Here is a 14,463-nt window from a genome sequence, read left to right as displayed (position 1 = left end):
TCCGGGGGGGATGTAGAAGGCGGGCTCCTGCGGCGCCCCTTCCGCCTTCTGCTCCTCTTCCCAGGGGGTGGGCTGGCTGTCCCCTTGCTGCTGGGCGAAGATCCAGACATGCGGGCTGGCGGGCTCCAATACCCCTGCACCCTTGTCAAGGGGGCTGCAGGGCTGGTGGTGGCTGAGGTGCTCTTCTTACCCCGACGAGAAGGAGGGGGGGCTCAGGGTCAGGAAAGAAGTTAGTAGTGGTGAGGAAGAGCTTCTTGGGACAATGGAGAGTGGTAGGTACAGTGGGAATGGGAGTGGAGGGAGAGGATGTGGTTGTAGGTGAGTCACGTTTGCTGTCTTTGGGTGCAGGTGCAGGAGGGATAGGCTGTCGTGAGGTGGATGGCTGTTGGGTGGGTGGGTGGCTGCGTTTGTGTGGTGTGGAAGAGGGGGTGACAGACACAGTGGGAGAGGACACAGGGGACGTGTAAATGGCAGTGGGGGTGGTGACTGCACGTGTGCGGACTGGAGTGGAGGGTGTGCTGGTGATGGAAACACTGGCTGATGGTGAGGTGAATGGAGGTGTGAGTGTAGACGTCACAGGGAGGGAGGAGGGAGACGAGGAGGTGGGGGTCACAGAGGTGGTAGTGACTGTTGGCATGTATGCATCGGAATGTTGCGTGTGTGAATGTCTGCGTGATCTGTGGTGCTTATGTTTGGATGAGCTTCTCTTGGGTGTTGAGGTGTGTGCAGGCTGGTCTGATGGTGTGGGTGGGACAGGCAGAGGAACAGGAGACTGGGAGGAGGGAGTTAGTAGAGGCAGGCAGGAGACAGGGACAATGGCTGCCGTCAGTGCTGAGGCCAGAGCCTGGAACGATCGCTGATGGGCAGCCTGACCCGAATGAATGCCCTCCAGGTACGCATTGCTGCGATGAACCTCCCTCTCCACCCCCTGGATGGCATTCAAAAGGGTAGTCTGCCCAACAATGAGCGTTCGGAGGAGGTCAATGACCTCCTCACTGAGGGCAGCGGGGGTAACAGGGGCAGGGCCTGAGGTGCCTGGGGCGAAGGAGATGCCCGGCTTCCTGGCAGAGCGGGCACGGGGCGAACGCTGAGGGGCTGCTGGGAGGGCGGAGATGGTGCGCTGGGTGGCGGCTGTACCTGTAATGGCGGGGGGCACGGATGGTGCCACCCCCGCAAGGGAGCCCCCTTCCGAGGACGTGTCCGTGTCGCTGCAGGGTCCAGTCGTCCCCGTCGTGGAGCTCCCCTCGCCCTCCGTCTCACTGGTCCAGTCTGACTCTGTGGCATGGCCCTCCTGGGCCATGTGAGATGCAGCTCCCTCCTGCCCCGATGCCACTTCTCCTCCGCCTGATGATGCTGATGCACACAAGCACAGAAAGACAAACAAAAAGGGGGGGGGGAGAGAGAAATAAAGGGATATTGAGTACATGGATCTCCGGTACAGTTAGCGGACATGACAGACACAGATGCCCCCTGCACTAAGTTGCGCACTTGGGGTCCGCTACGCATTCCGTGGAACATGCCCTACACGCCTAGAGTTGACAACTGCACCCATGGATGACACGGCCCAGGGATGGCTGTACTGACAAACTACTGAGGGTGGTGGCTGGGGACACAGGGGCTTACGGGGGTGCCCAGCCTGCAGATATCGCCCTGGCCTAGGGGGACCCCCAGCCCTCCTCCCCCAACCAGACACCTCCACTGCGCGACAACAGAGTAGATAATGCTTGTACTCACCCCCTTGTGTCTGCTGTGCTGCCCTCACGCGCCCATCCAATTCAGGGTAGGCCACCGCCAGGATCCGGAACATCAGGGGGCTCAGTTGACGGCAGGCACCCCGCCTACGTTGGGAGGCCATCCCCAGCAGAGACTCGGCGGTCTTCTTGGTCCCGCGGCGGATGTCCTCCCACCTCTTGCGGCAGTGGATGCCCCGTCGATGGTGGACCCCCAGGGTCCGGACTTCCTTGGCGATGGCACGCCAAATCCCGATCTTCTCATGGGCGCGGACCTATGTGACACGTACAGGGAGGGAGAAATACCACGTTCAAGTTTGTCAGCATTTTCCTTTCCAGTGGCCCAACGCCCCCCATCCCCGCCAGGCCCCCCGCCATGCCCCCCGCCAGGCCCAACATGCCCCCCATCCCCGCCAGGCCCCCCGCCAGGCCCCCCGCCAGGCCCAACATGCCCCCCATCCCCGCCAGGCCCCCCGCCATGCCCCCCGCCAGACCCAACATGCCCCCCATCCCCGCCAGGCCCCCCGCCATGCCCAACATGCCCCCCATCCCCGCCAGGCCCCCCGCCAGGACCCCCGCCAGGCCCAACATGCCCCCCATCCCCGCCAGGCCCCCCGCCATGCCCCCCGCCAGACCCAACATGCCCCCCATCCCCGCCAGGCCCCCCGCCATGCCCCCCGCCAGGCCCAACATGCCCCCCATCCCCGCCAGGCCCAACATGCCCCCCATCCCCGCCAGGCCCCCCGCCATGCCCCCCGCCAGACCCAACATGCCCCCCATCCCCGCCAGGCCCCCCGCCATGCCCCCCGCCAGGCCCAACATGCCCCCCATCCCCGCCAGGCCCCCCGCCAGGCCCCCAAGCCAGCCCGTGGCCCCAAATCCAGATTGAATTAAACTCACTTGTTGGTCTGGAGGACCGTAGAGTAGCGCATACTGGGGGAGGACCCCATCCACAAGTTTCTCCAACTCCTCTCCAATGAAGGCAGGGGCCCTTTCCCCAGGCGTAGCAGCCATTGTCCCTTCCAGACCGAGGTCACAGCAACACTTGCAGTATAGGTCCTCTCCTGTGAAAGTTCAAGTCGCAAGTGGATAAGTAGATAGAAAATGGCGGTCACGTCCGCGGCGGTGCGTACCGCGGCGGTGCGTCCCGCCACCGCCGGCGCCCTTCGCCATTGGCTCCTGAAACCCATAGGCTTCAATGTTAACCAATGCAGCTTGGCGCCGCGGTCTTGGCCCGCCGCCCGCCGCGGTGTGCCACGCCAGCGCATTGACCTCACATCCCATTGTCACACTTCACAGGTCAGGCAGCCGCCATTTCCAGGGCCCACATGGCTCAATTTCAACTGCGTCACACAGGCCTAGGCCTTGCATAGCCACTCAGACACGCCATTCACTGCATAGAGAATCGTTTACTGTGCTAGCTGTGAGTACGTACCTGTGGGTTGCTTGACTGTGTGCTCCATGTTGTCCTTCCTAGGCACCGTCCGCTGGGTTGGGCGAGGAGACGGATGAATCCTCCCGTGTACCGACCGCTGGTGGACCTGTCGACAATGGAAGAACGCCACATTATCCTGACCTACTGTCTTAACCGTGCCACTATCCATGAACTGTGTGCCCAGCTGGAGCCCGACCTGATGTCCCCCATCCGCCAACCCACAGGGATTCCCCCTCTGGTGCAGGTCATGTCAGTACTCCATTTCTTGGCAAGTGGGTCATTTCAGACAACCGTGGGAATTGCTTCTGGGATGTCTCAGCCCATGTTTTCGAAGGTGTTATCCAGAGTGTTGTCTGCCCTGATGAAATCCGTGAGGAGCTACATCATTTTCCCTGAGGTGGGCGAATTGGCTACAGTGAAGGGTGATTTCTACGCCCTTGGACATATTCCCAACGTAATTGGTGCCATTGATGGGACCCATGTGGCTTTGGTTCCCCCAAGAGACAGGGAGCAGGTGTACAGGAACAGAAAAAATTACCATTCAATGAACATCCAGGTGGTGTGTTTGGCTGACCAGTACATCTCGCATGTAAATGCCAAATTCCCAGGGTCAGTGCATGACGCCTACATCCTCAGGAATAGCAGCATCCCTTACGTGATGGAACAGCTACAGAGACACCGTGTATGGCTAGTGGGGGACTCTGGGTACCCCAACCTGTCGTGGCTACTGACCCCAGTAAGGAATCCCCGGACCAGGGCAGAGGAACGGTACAATGAGGCCCATGGGCGTACTAGGAGGGTGATCGAACGCACCTTTGGCCTCCTAAAGGCCAGGTTTAGGTGCCTGCATATGACAGGTGGATCCCTAATGTACTCACCTAAGAAGGTGTGTCACATCATCGTGGCCTGCTGCATGCTTCACAACCTGGCTTTGCGCCGCCAGGTGCCTTTCCTGCAGGAGGATGGTCGAGACGGTGGTGTTGTGGCAGCGGTGGAACCTGAGGAGAGTGACGAGGAGGAAGACGACGGGGCTGAAACAGACAACAGGGACAGAATCATTGAACAGTACTTCCAATAGGACACAGGTAACATTTCTAAGATAATTTAGTAAATGTTAACTACTCTCCTGCATCTCTGCTGCCTGTCTATTTGCCCCAGTGTATGATGACTGAGTTTTGGCTTTTCCCTCCCTATTTCAGATCTGGGGTCCCCACTACGAGTCCTGTGCTTCGTTTCCCCATGGACTACAGCTTTGTGGCAGCTGTTTGTTGACTTCACCATGTACAAGGACATATTTGCACTGTCATGTCAATTACAATATATTGAAATCACAGCCAGACTCCAGATATTTTGGTGCAAAATAGGTGTTTATTGAAGTGCTCAAAATGGGATGGGTGGTTTCAAGTGGGTGGGGGCTATGGTGAAGGAATGTCCATGGCAGAGTCCAGAGTAACAGTCACACAGGTGCATTGTCCAGAGGCCTGTGGAGAGATGGAGCATGGGCAGTTCAAGGATGGACAGGGTGACAATGTGGGACAGTGGGATGACATCAGGTGGTATCCATTGCTGGCGGGGGTCTTGACATCCTACTCTGTCTTCTTGCGAGATCTCAGGGCCCTCTTGCGGGGTGGTTCTTCTCCTGCAGGAGGTGGGGGTCTGGTGGGCTGCTGCTGTGCGGGGGCCTCCTGTCCACTAGCGCCGGCGGAGGTGGTTGGCTGTTCTTGGTCCAGGCTAGTGGCAGGGGCCCTTGGGTGTTGTTGAGTGTCCGCCCTGGTGTTTACGAGGTCCTGCAGCAGCCCTACCATGGTAACCAGGGTGGTGTTGATGGCTCTGATGTCCTCCCTGTACCCCCGATAGTGTTCCTCCTGCAGTGCCTGGATCTCCTGGAACCGGGCCAGTACCGTCGCCATCGTCTCCTGGGAGCGGTTGTATGCTCCCATGATGGTGGTGAGGACCTCGTGGAGAGTGGGTTCCCTGGGCCTCTCCTCCCCCCCCTGTCGCACAGCTGCCCTCCGAGTTCCCCTGTTTCCCTGGGCCTCTGCCCCCTGGCCGGTGTGCCCACTACCACTGCCCCCAGGTCCCTGTTGTTGTTGGGGTGGTGGGTTATCCTGGGTGCCCTGTAGTGGTAGACACACCGCAGATTGACGCGCCCTGGAGACAGAGGCATGGGCCCGCTGGGTGGGAGCTGTGCTGGTGTTCCCAGAGGGGTTAGGGTCTGTAGTGGCCTGGGCCTGTGTGAGGGGAACCGACTGTCCAGAGGTCCCCGATGGTCCGGGCTGGTCATCGGTGTCCAGGTCGACAGAGCTGCTGTCATCGCTGACGGCCTCTTGGGTGGGGGGTGTGGAGAATTCTGGCCCCTCCGCCGCGGTGTGTTGACGGTTGGGTCCTGCAGGGGTATAGAGGTATGGTTATAGTTTCAATGAGTGGCATATGGGTGTATCTGTGGGTTCTCGTGTCCCCAAGTGCTGGCATTCGTGTGTGGGGGCTTTGGTGAGGGTGGCTTGTGGGGGGGATGTGTATATGCATTGGGCATGCTTTGGTGATGGGTGTCCATGCTTAGTGGACGCATGCAGGCCTAGGTTTTGGGATGTGTGGGTTGTGATGGTGAGACATTGGCGGGGAATAGGTGTGCTGGGGGTGGGGGTGAGGATGGTGGTGGGGGTGAGGATGGTGGTGGGGGTGAGGGTGGGGGTGAGGATGGGGGTGGGGGTGAGGGTGGGGTTCGAGGATGGGGGTGAGGGTTGGGGTCTGATTTGGCATGCAGGTGGGGGGGAAGCAGTATTGAAGCTTCAACTTACCAGTATCCATTCCTCCGCCGACTCCTGCGAGGCCGTCAGGATGCAGGATGTTCAAGACTTCCTCCTCCCATGATGTGAATTGTGGGGGTTGAGGTGGGGGTCCTCCGCCAGTCTTCTGCACGGGGATGTTGTGCCTGGATACCATGGAACGCACCTTCCCCCGTAGGTCGTTCCATCGCTTCCTGATGTCTTCCCGATTTCTGGGGTGCTGTCCCACTGCGTTCACCCTGTCGACAATCCTCTGCCATAGCTCCGTCCTCCGGGCAATGCTGGTGTATTGTATCTGTGTGCCGAACAGCTGGGGCTCTACCCGAACGATTTCCTCCACCATGACCCTGAGTTCTTCGTCTGTGAAGCGGGGTTGTCTTTGGGGTGCCATGGGGTGGTGTGTATGATGTGTGGGGTGGAGTATGTGTATTTAAGTGAGTTGAGTGTGGTGGTGTGTGTTGTTTTGTGTGTGGATAGTGTGTGGGTGATGGTGTTGAGTGGCTGTGGCTGTTATTTTTTGGATGCTGGTGTCTCGCTCTTGCCTTCTTTACGAATTTTTTAGTGTAGGGGTTTGTGGGTGATGTGGGTGTGTGTTTTATATTGTATTGTGTGTGTGGGAGTGGTGTGTGTATGTGTATCAGGTGTGTGGGATTCAAATCGTCCAATGTGGCTGAGTTTTGTTTGTTTGTGTGTATTCTGACCGCGCCGGTGTGTCCCGCCAATGGAATACCGCGTTTGAATGACCGCCGCGTGGATTCGTGGGTCGTAATGGCATGGGCGTATTTCTGTTGGCGTGACGGTGGAGGTTTTGTCACCTCCACCTTTCCGCCGACCGCTGGTCTGGCGGTCTGTTGTGACGGTCGGATTTTCGGAGGTTTGCCTTCTGCGGGTCAGAATGACCGTGGCGGGTTTCCGCGACCGCGGCGGGATTATGGAGGATTTCTGAACGGCGGTAGGCGCCTTTTACCGCCGAGGTCAGAATGACCACCTATGTGTCTCTGGGAAATGCATATGCGGATCAAGTCGCAAGATTTTGTGCCTTGAACTGTATATTACTGAGAGATGATTGGAATACAATAAGTGAACCAGAACTCGAACCAGCTGAAGCATTTGCCTTGAAGGTCGTAGATACAATAGAAGAACTAAAGGCGCTACAGAATAATGTCAGGGAGGATGAAAGAGATTCCTGGATTAAATCACAATGTATAAAGAGACAAGACGAGCTATGGGTTTCACATGAGGGAAAATTTGTTTTGCCAAACAGTCTCTTATCACAGCTTGCGCGGTTCTATCATGGGCAAGCTCACCTAGGGAGAGATGCCATGATAAGATTGTTCAAAACTGATTGGTTTAACCCCAGATTTCGTCAAGCTGCAGAAGCAGTTTGCCATCGATGTGTCACTTGCCAGCAGATGAACCCAGGAAAGGGAACAGTTGTGAACGCGAGTCACATTGGTAGGGCAAACGGTCCTTTTAGTCGTATGCAGATGGACTTCATTGAGATGCCTGTGCATGGAGGTTTAAGATATGTGTTGGTGATTGTGTGCATTTTTAGTCATTGGATTGAGGCATACCCCACACGTAGAAACGACAGCCTTACAGTTGCCAAGCTATTATTGAGGGAGTTAATACCACGTTTCGGATTCCCGATCTCTTTAGAATCAGATAGGGGAAGTCACTTCAACAACGAGGTGATAAAGTTACTCTGCGAAGCACTGAACATTGAGCAAAAGCTGCACTGTAGCTATCGCCCTGAAGCATCAGGACTGGTGGAGCAGATGAATGGTACGCTGAAATCGAGAATGGCAAAGATATGTGCATCGACAAATTTGAAATGGCCTGACGCATTGCCCTTAGTGCTAATGTCAATGAGAAACACTCCTGATAGAAAAACTGGATTGTCTCCACACGAAATTCTCATGGGCAGGGCTATGAGACTTCCTGCAGTTCCCGCAAACATGCTTTTGAATATTACAGATGATATGGTGTTAGACTACTGCAAAGGTCTGGCTGACGTGGTTCGCTCTTTCTCTCACCAGGTGGAAGCGACCACCTTGCCACCGATCCAAGGTCCAGGACACGCACTGAAAGCAGGTGACTGGGTCGTGATAAAGAAGCACGTGAGGAAGTCGTGTCTGGAACCCCGTTGGAAAGGCCCTTTCCAAGTGATCCTGACGACAACTACCGCTGTGAAGTGCGCGGGGGTTCCCAACTGGATTCACGCCAGTCATACAAAGAAGGTGCTGTGTCCCACAGATGAGGAAGTTGAAGCGCTGAAATTACCAGTGCCTGATAAAACAGTGCCGAGTGCTGAGACAGAACAAAAGCGAACTGAAAGCGAACAAGCAACAGCAGGAGAAAAAGAGATATTATTGGAGAACGAAGAGTCCGACTCACTTGGGGAAGACCAAGGAGAAAGTTCAGACAGCGACGACGAAGCTGCAGGTGACAAAGAGCCTGAAGCAGCTGAGGGTAGCAAAAAGCCTGAAGCAGCTGAAGGTGACAAGGAACCTGAAGCAGCTGAAAGTGATACAGAGCCTGAAGAAAGTAACGGTGACGAAGGGCTCGAAGAGAGTGAGAAGGCAGGAGAGCCTGAGCAGAAGGGGGCTTTCCCAGAAACAGACGATACAGAAAAAGAAAGAGAAAGCGTGATCGATTCCCCTGAAGGTGGGGACAAAGAAGAGCAGAACGAAGGAGCTCAAACCTCTACAGAAAGGATCGCAGGTCCATCAAACGGACACGGTGCAAAAAGAAGACTAAGGGCCTGATTCTAACTTTGGAGGACGGTGTTAAACCGTCCCAAAAGTGGCGGATATACCACCTACCGTATTACGAGTCCACTATATCCTATGGAACTCGTAATACGGTAGGTGGTATATCCGCCACTTTTGGGACGGTTTAACACCGTCCTCCAAAGTTAGAATCAGGCCCTAAGTATCTCACCGATAAAAGAAAAGGGCAAAGAAGGTTTGAACGAGGGAGGAAGGCCAAAAGTGAAAGAGAAAAGAAAGGAAGTGACTGTCGTGGAACAATCGTCAAGTGAAGAAAAAGACTTGGCGAAGGAGGAGAGTGCCAGCGAAGCAGAATCGAAAAGAGAAGCAAAATTGAAAAGGAAAAGGATACCAAACAGGAGGTATTCCGGTCCTGAATGGGCATATGCAGTAAACGATGATTGGACTGATGAGTTTGTATCTCTAAGCATCGAGAACGAAGAAGAAGAAGAGATACCAATAGAAAAGAAAAGTTTCATAGACTCTGTTGATTGAAACGGAAGTAAATGGTATTGCTTGCTGCAATCTAACGTGAGACAAACAACCAGCTGAGACATTGCTAAACCGAATTGAGACAAATGCTGCTAACCGATAAGTGACTGGCCTTTTGAAGAAGACGGTGTGAACATTGTGCTCGTTCAGTTTGTAACTGAATTGCTAAGTAGTTTCATTTATAAGTGCTTCTAGCTCTCTGATTCTATACAGATCATGCCTAGGTACGCTATGCAGAATAATAGAAAGAAATATTGTAAATATGTCTGTATAGGTTTGGTACTAACATGTGTACTAATAATAATGGCAATTGTGTTTGGAATGCATGGAAAGGGTGAGAATGAGACTATTGCTGCTTCTACTATTGCTCCTGTTACTGTCACTGAACTAACACCATTGAAAAGACTAGCAATGGATGAGAGGCTCTTGCATGATAAGAAAGAGCTTTCGTATAACGTTTTCTATCGCTTATTAACAGAGTATGTTGAGACTATGGATGCGAAAGATTGTTATGTGTGTACCCAGATACCGACATCAGTAAAGGAAGGGGTGACTTATCACCACATGCCTCTTACATATGGGATTACATGTAGTATAGTAATGTCTAGGTTTTATGGTCAAGCTAACATACAGTATTTTTACTCGAATTATGATGTTACATTTGCTTATGTTCCTATAATAGCGCATCTAAGCGAGACTGCAAAATATTGGGATTACAAAATTATGAGGGACTATTTCGAGCCAATGCAACCTTTTGAAACGGCTCATGCTCATAGGGAGAACCTTACTTGCTCCGTCTCTGCAGTAGAAATAAGCTTTTTAGATCGCACAGATGATAGAAGGGCTCAAATGAAGGCGAAATTAGAAAAAGAACTACATAAGAGGACTTCAGTAGATAATTATGACTTTGCTGCTATAAAGACACAAGGGAAAATTGCTTTAGATGCTTGGCATGTAGGGAAATTTTGTATATATCGAGGTGAATCTTACTATGACAATATTTTTGTAGAAGCGAGTGAATGCAAACATACGTTTATCTTTAAGGCCAAATGGACATTCATGATGGACGGACTTGACCCTGTCATTCCAGGGGTGTATTACATTTGTGGGCATAATGCCTATTATCGTCTTCCAAAGGGATGGTGGGGAAGATGTTATTTGGGTATAGTGTTTCCAAAGGTTTATCAACTGGATGACATATCGATGATTGAAAAGACACCTGGATCCCATCGAATCCAGAAAAGAGAGACCGCAGCTGCTGTGGTAGGTGACATATTTGGAGCCATGATTCCTTCATTAGGAGTTGTGCTGAATTCTATTAAGATACGAAAGTTGTCTACTATAGTGGATAACATGCTGACAAAGTTTTCAGGTGCTATAATCCTGATGGATGCTGAACTTGCGGCAGAAAGAGCTATGACTCTTCAAAATAGGCTTGCTTTAGACATTCTTTTAGCAAAGGATGGAGGCGTTTGCAAAATGATTGGTGCGCGTCACTGCTGCACCTATATACCTGATAATAGTGTGAAGATTAAAACTATGCTTGCTAATCTAACAAAAGAAAGTGCAGATTTGAAAGAACTGAAAGAACCAGGAGTGTGGGAGAAGGTTGGAAAGGGATTTGCTTCAGTGGGACATTGGATTGGGGGAATTTGGAATGGAATATTATTGAAAATAATAGAAGGGATATTAATAGTGATAATTTGTGTATTTGGAATTTGGGGAATAAAAAGGGGAATAATAATGATTATGGAAAGAATTAAAAGAAGAAAGGAGGAGAAAATTATGAAAAGAATGGCAGAAGAATACAAAGCGCAAACTAGGGGAACTAAAAGGAAAAGGGAGCTGACAGAATTTTAATGGGATAAAATTTGTGGGCTAAATTTGTGTGATGACAAGTAGTCATCAGAGGAGGGATTGATGAAGCAGAAAATGAAGGTTTCGATTTATTAACGCATAAACGTAGTGCTGAAATAATCATGTGTGACATTAACCGAACTAATAAAGATTGTACGGGGACAAAATGTGCCCTCAGATTAGTTTGCCATCGTTTATACGCGTGCTTTATATAACGTGGTGTATTAGAATTGCACTAATCCGACATAATCATAAACGTGTGCTACGATCTGCTTGTTTGAAATGTTTTAGCTTAGCATTACTTTAGCGGAGGCTTTGGCCTAGTTGCCTGGTCTCACGGTTTAAATGTTCGTATTTTTCCACTGTGCTACTAAACGTGTATTTCTGCTTGAAGCTGTATTTTTCCACAGAAACTGTTCACGTGCTTATCTTAAAGTTAGTGCCAGCCTGGCATATTTTCTCTTTAATTCAAGGTCGACTTGCAGGTGCGGACAATGGAGGCTCTGAGAGTAAGTTAATCGAGAGACAATGTTGCAAATTACGTACCCATCTCCAAGGATAATGTATGCTTAAGTAAAAGCTTGAGAACTGTCGTTTTTGATTGGTCAATTTGAAGCTAACCTATGAACCCACCAATGGAGACCCTACTGGACTTGAACTGTTGTCTATAAAACCCAGGTGCACGAGAGGAAAGCTCTCTCGCTATCTTCGGACATCCCGCCATTTTGACTTCGTAGCTACTATGGCCCATTTTGCTGCGACGCCATTTTGAGAAACTTTGATGCTTTCTCTAGTCGAGAGAAAGAGACTTTAATGATTCTTGCCCTAGAGACTTTAACTTTGATTTGCCCCTTTTGCATGAAGTAGTAATCTTATCTTGCCGCCGTGAGGCAATTGCCCCGTCCACCCTGCCCCTTTGTCCCGTCCCTATGCTGATCGAGAAACGATACCTGTGAGACGAAGAATTCATTGATTGCTGATCGGAATTGGTAATTATGAAAGGAAACTGTAAAATTGCATTGTGTTTCTTTTAGGTAACCAACTGCTGATTTTGATAAGGACCCTAGCTAGGAGTTTTCTAAATTGATGTTGCCAAATTGTTTTTGCATGAAGTCCCACATGCTGATGCTAATTTGAGGTTAGACGAGGATTCCATATGTCGCACGATGCAATTTGAGATCTTGTTATGCTGACTAAATGTACGCAATTAGCCCATTGCAGATTATCGTATTAGTGCTTTGCATTGCCACTATCGAATGCCTTGTGATTCAAATGCTACATAGATTACACTTGTTCCGACGATATGGACAGCTATTAATGTTCATTTATGTTTATCATTTGGTGTTGAGACACATCTACAGTATATCGTGCTAGCTTTGTTAATATAGGGAAATAAATTCACTAACTTTGCAATAAACTGGTGTGGTTATTCCTGGCTGAAAGGTCAGGGTTCGCCGAAATGTATTCTGGATTAATTGTTAAGTGTTATGTCGTTCAAGGTGTTGCTTATGTTCGTTATTGATGATCAATATAAGGTGATTGATCGATTAAGAGTACAGAGAGTTCCCACTTAGTCAAAAGATTCATCGACCTAAAGAGCGTCCGAACGCAGGTAAATTGTTACCACGTTCCGCTCTATCAAAAGTTGTAGGTATCAGTTGTAGGTATGAGTGCAGCAGAATGAGTAAACTGTTTGGTGTCAGAGTCAGGCGTCCTGGCTACATTGTGAAGCTTTTTTTTAGGCTGAAATGTAATATGTTCTGTGTTTAACATCAAACGCCAGCAACCCTCGTTTCCCTGTAAAGTGGATTTGGGTTGCACTGTGATGTGTGATTTCTGCCCAGTTAGAATCAGACACCCACATTTGAGCTGGTGAAAGTTCTTTCGTGGGCATTTCAATATGTGTGAAATTTAGGCCCATATTTATACTTTTTTAGCGCAGCATTTGCGGCATTTTTTAACGCAAAACCGGCGCAAACTTACAAAATACAACTGTATTTTGTAAGATTGCGCCGATTGTGCGTCAAAAAACGACGCAAATGCGGTGCTAAAAAAAGTATAAATATGGTTAGTGGCAGAACCAGGCGGCCCCTCTTTTCTAGTTGTTTTGGGGTAGAGAGCAATGTGTACGCTACATAGGCAGTCCTATTTGAGTGGTGAAGTTGTTTTGGGGTGCACCAAATGTGTGCCTGTTTTGTGGCAAAAGGCCGGAAGTTCTTGTTGCCTGTTGGTGTTACTAGACGGTGCAGGACCTGAGTACTATACAATGTCAGAGTTGGGCAGCTTTGATCACCAGGTTTATGGGTCTGAGATGTAGCATATTGTGTGTGCAGTACAAAGGCAGCATTGAGCTTACCAAATTGTGTAAAAAAATGTCAGTTAAAACATAAAGTTTTAAAGGAACAAAACCACAAAAACTCACCTGTTGTAGATATTTTAAGTAACTATAACTCTCACCCTCGCCCTGCACTGCCAATTACCTCACATGTTACATCACACATGACGTGCTCTATAAAATCATTTATAATATCATTGCAATATCCGAAATTCCATTACTCATGACAACACTGTATGGCGGGAGTATGTGAGCGAAGGACCACATAACTTGGCAAACTAATAACAACTCAAACATTACAAGCGCCTGCCAAATTTTGTGCAGATTTATCACTCTGTGCAAATGTTCCTAACAAATGAACACTCCCCGCCTTCTTAACTTGACCCCATACGGTGTGTCTGCACAAACTTAAAAAACACTGAATTGATGCTAAACGTGCTAAGGGCCTGATTTATACTTTTTTAGCTCCGCACGTGCGTCATTTTTTGATGCAAAAGCGGCTCAAACTTCCAAAATACAAGTGAATTTTGTAAGTTTGCGGCGCTTTTACGGCAAAAAAAGACACAAATGCGGCATTAAAAAAGTATAAATAAGGCCCCAAGTCTTTGCCAATTTCATGCAACTCCATCAAATGGTGCCAAAATTGTTATATATACATGGGTATCACTTACTACCTACTTGACACATAATGATCAAATTTAACTCCTGTATGGATTGACAAAAACCTTCATAAACCAATACAAAACGAATTCTATGTCAGGACCGGAGGCTCTGATTATGCTTCTCTTTCCTTGCTTTAATATATTCAGCAGCCAATAGGAAAAGTTATACAACAAAAACTACAAATCCCATGAACCCAAGGGATACAACTACAATCATAGAGACGAACCCTATAAAACCCTCATGACTCAGAGTCTCTTCCTCTTTCTTTGCTGCTGCACACCCAGTTAAGTCGTTTTTGCCATTACGCGGCCAATTCTTGAGTTTTTTGTACATGTTTATTTTAAGGTTTATGTAATGTTTATTACTATAACTACAATGTTTACTTAGTGATGTT

The sequence above is a fragment of the Pleurodeles waltl genome, chromosome 8 (assembly GCF_031143425.1).
Source record: "Pleurodeles waltl isolate 20211129_DDA chromosome 8, aPleWal1.hap1.20221129, whole genome shotgun sequence".
NCBI lineage: Eukaryota > Metazoa > Chordata > Amphibia > Caudata > Salamandridae > Pleurodeles > Pleurodeles waltl.
The sequence above is the reverse complement of the archived record's forward strand: the minus strand, read 5'-3'. Positions refer to the sequence as shown.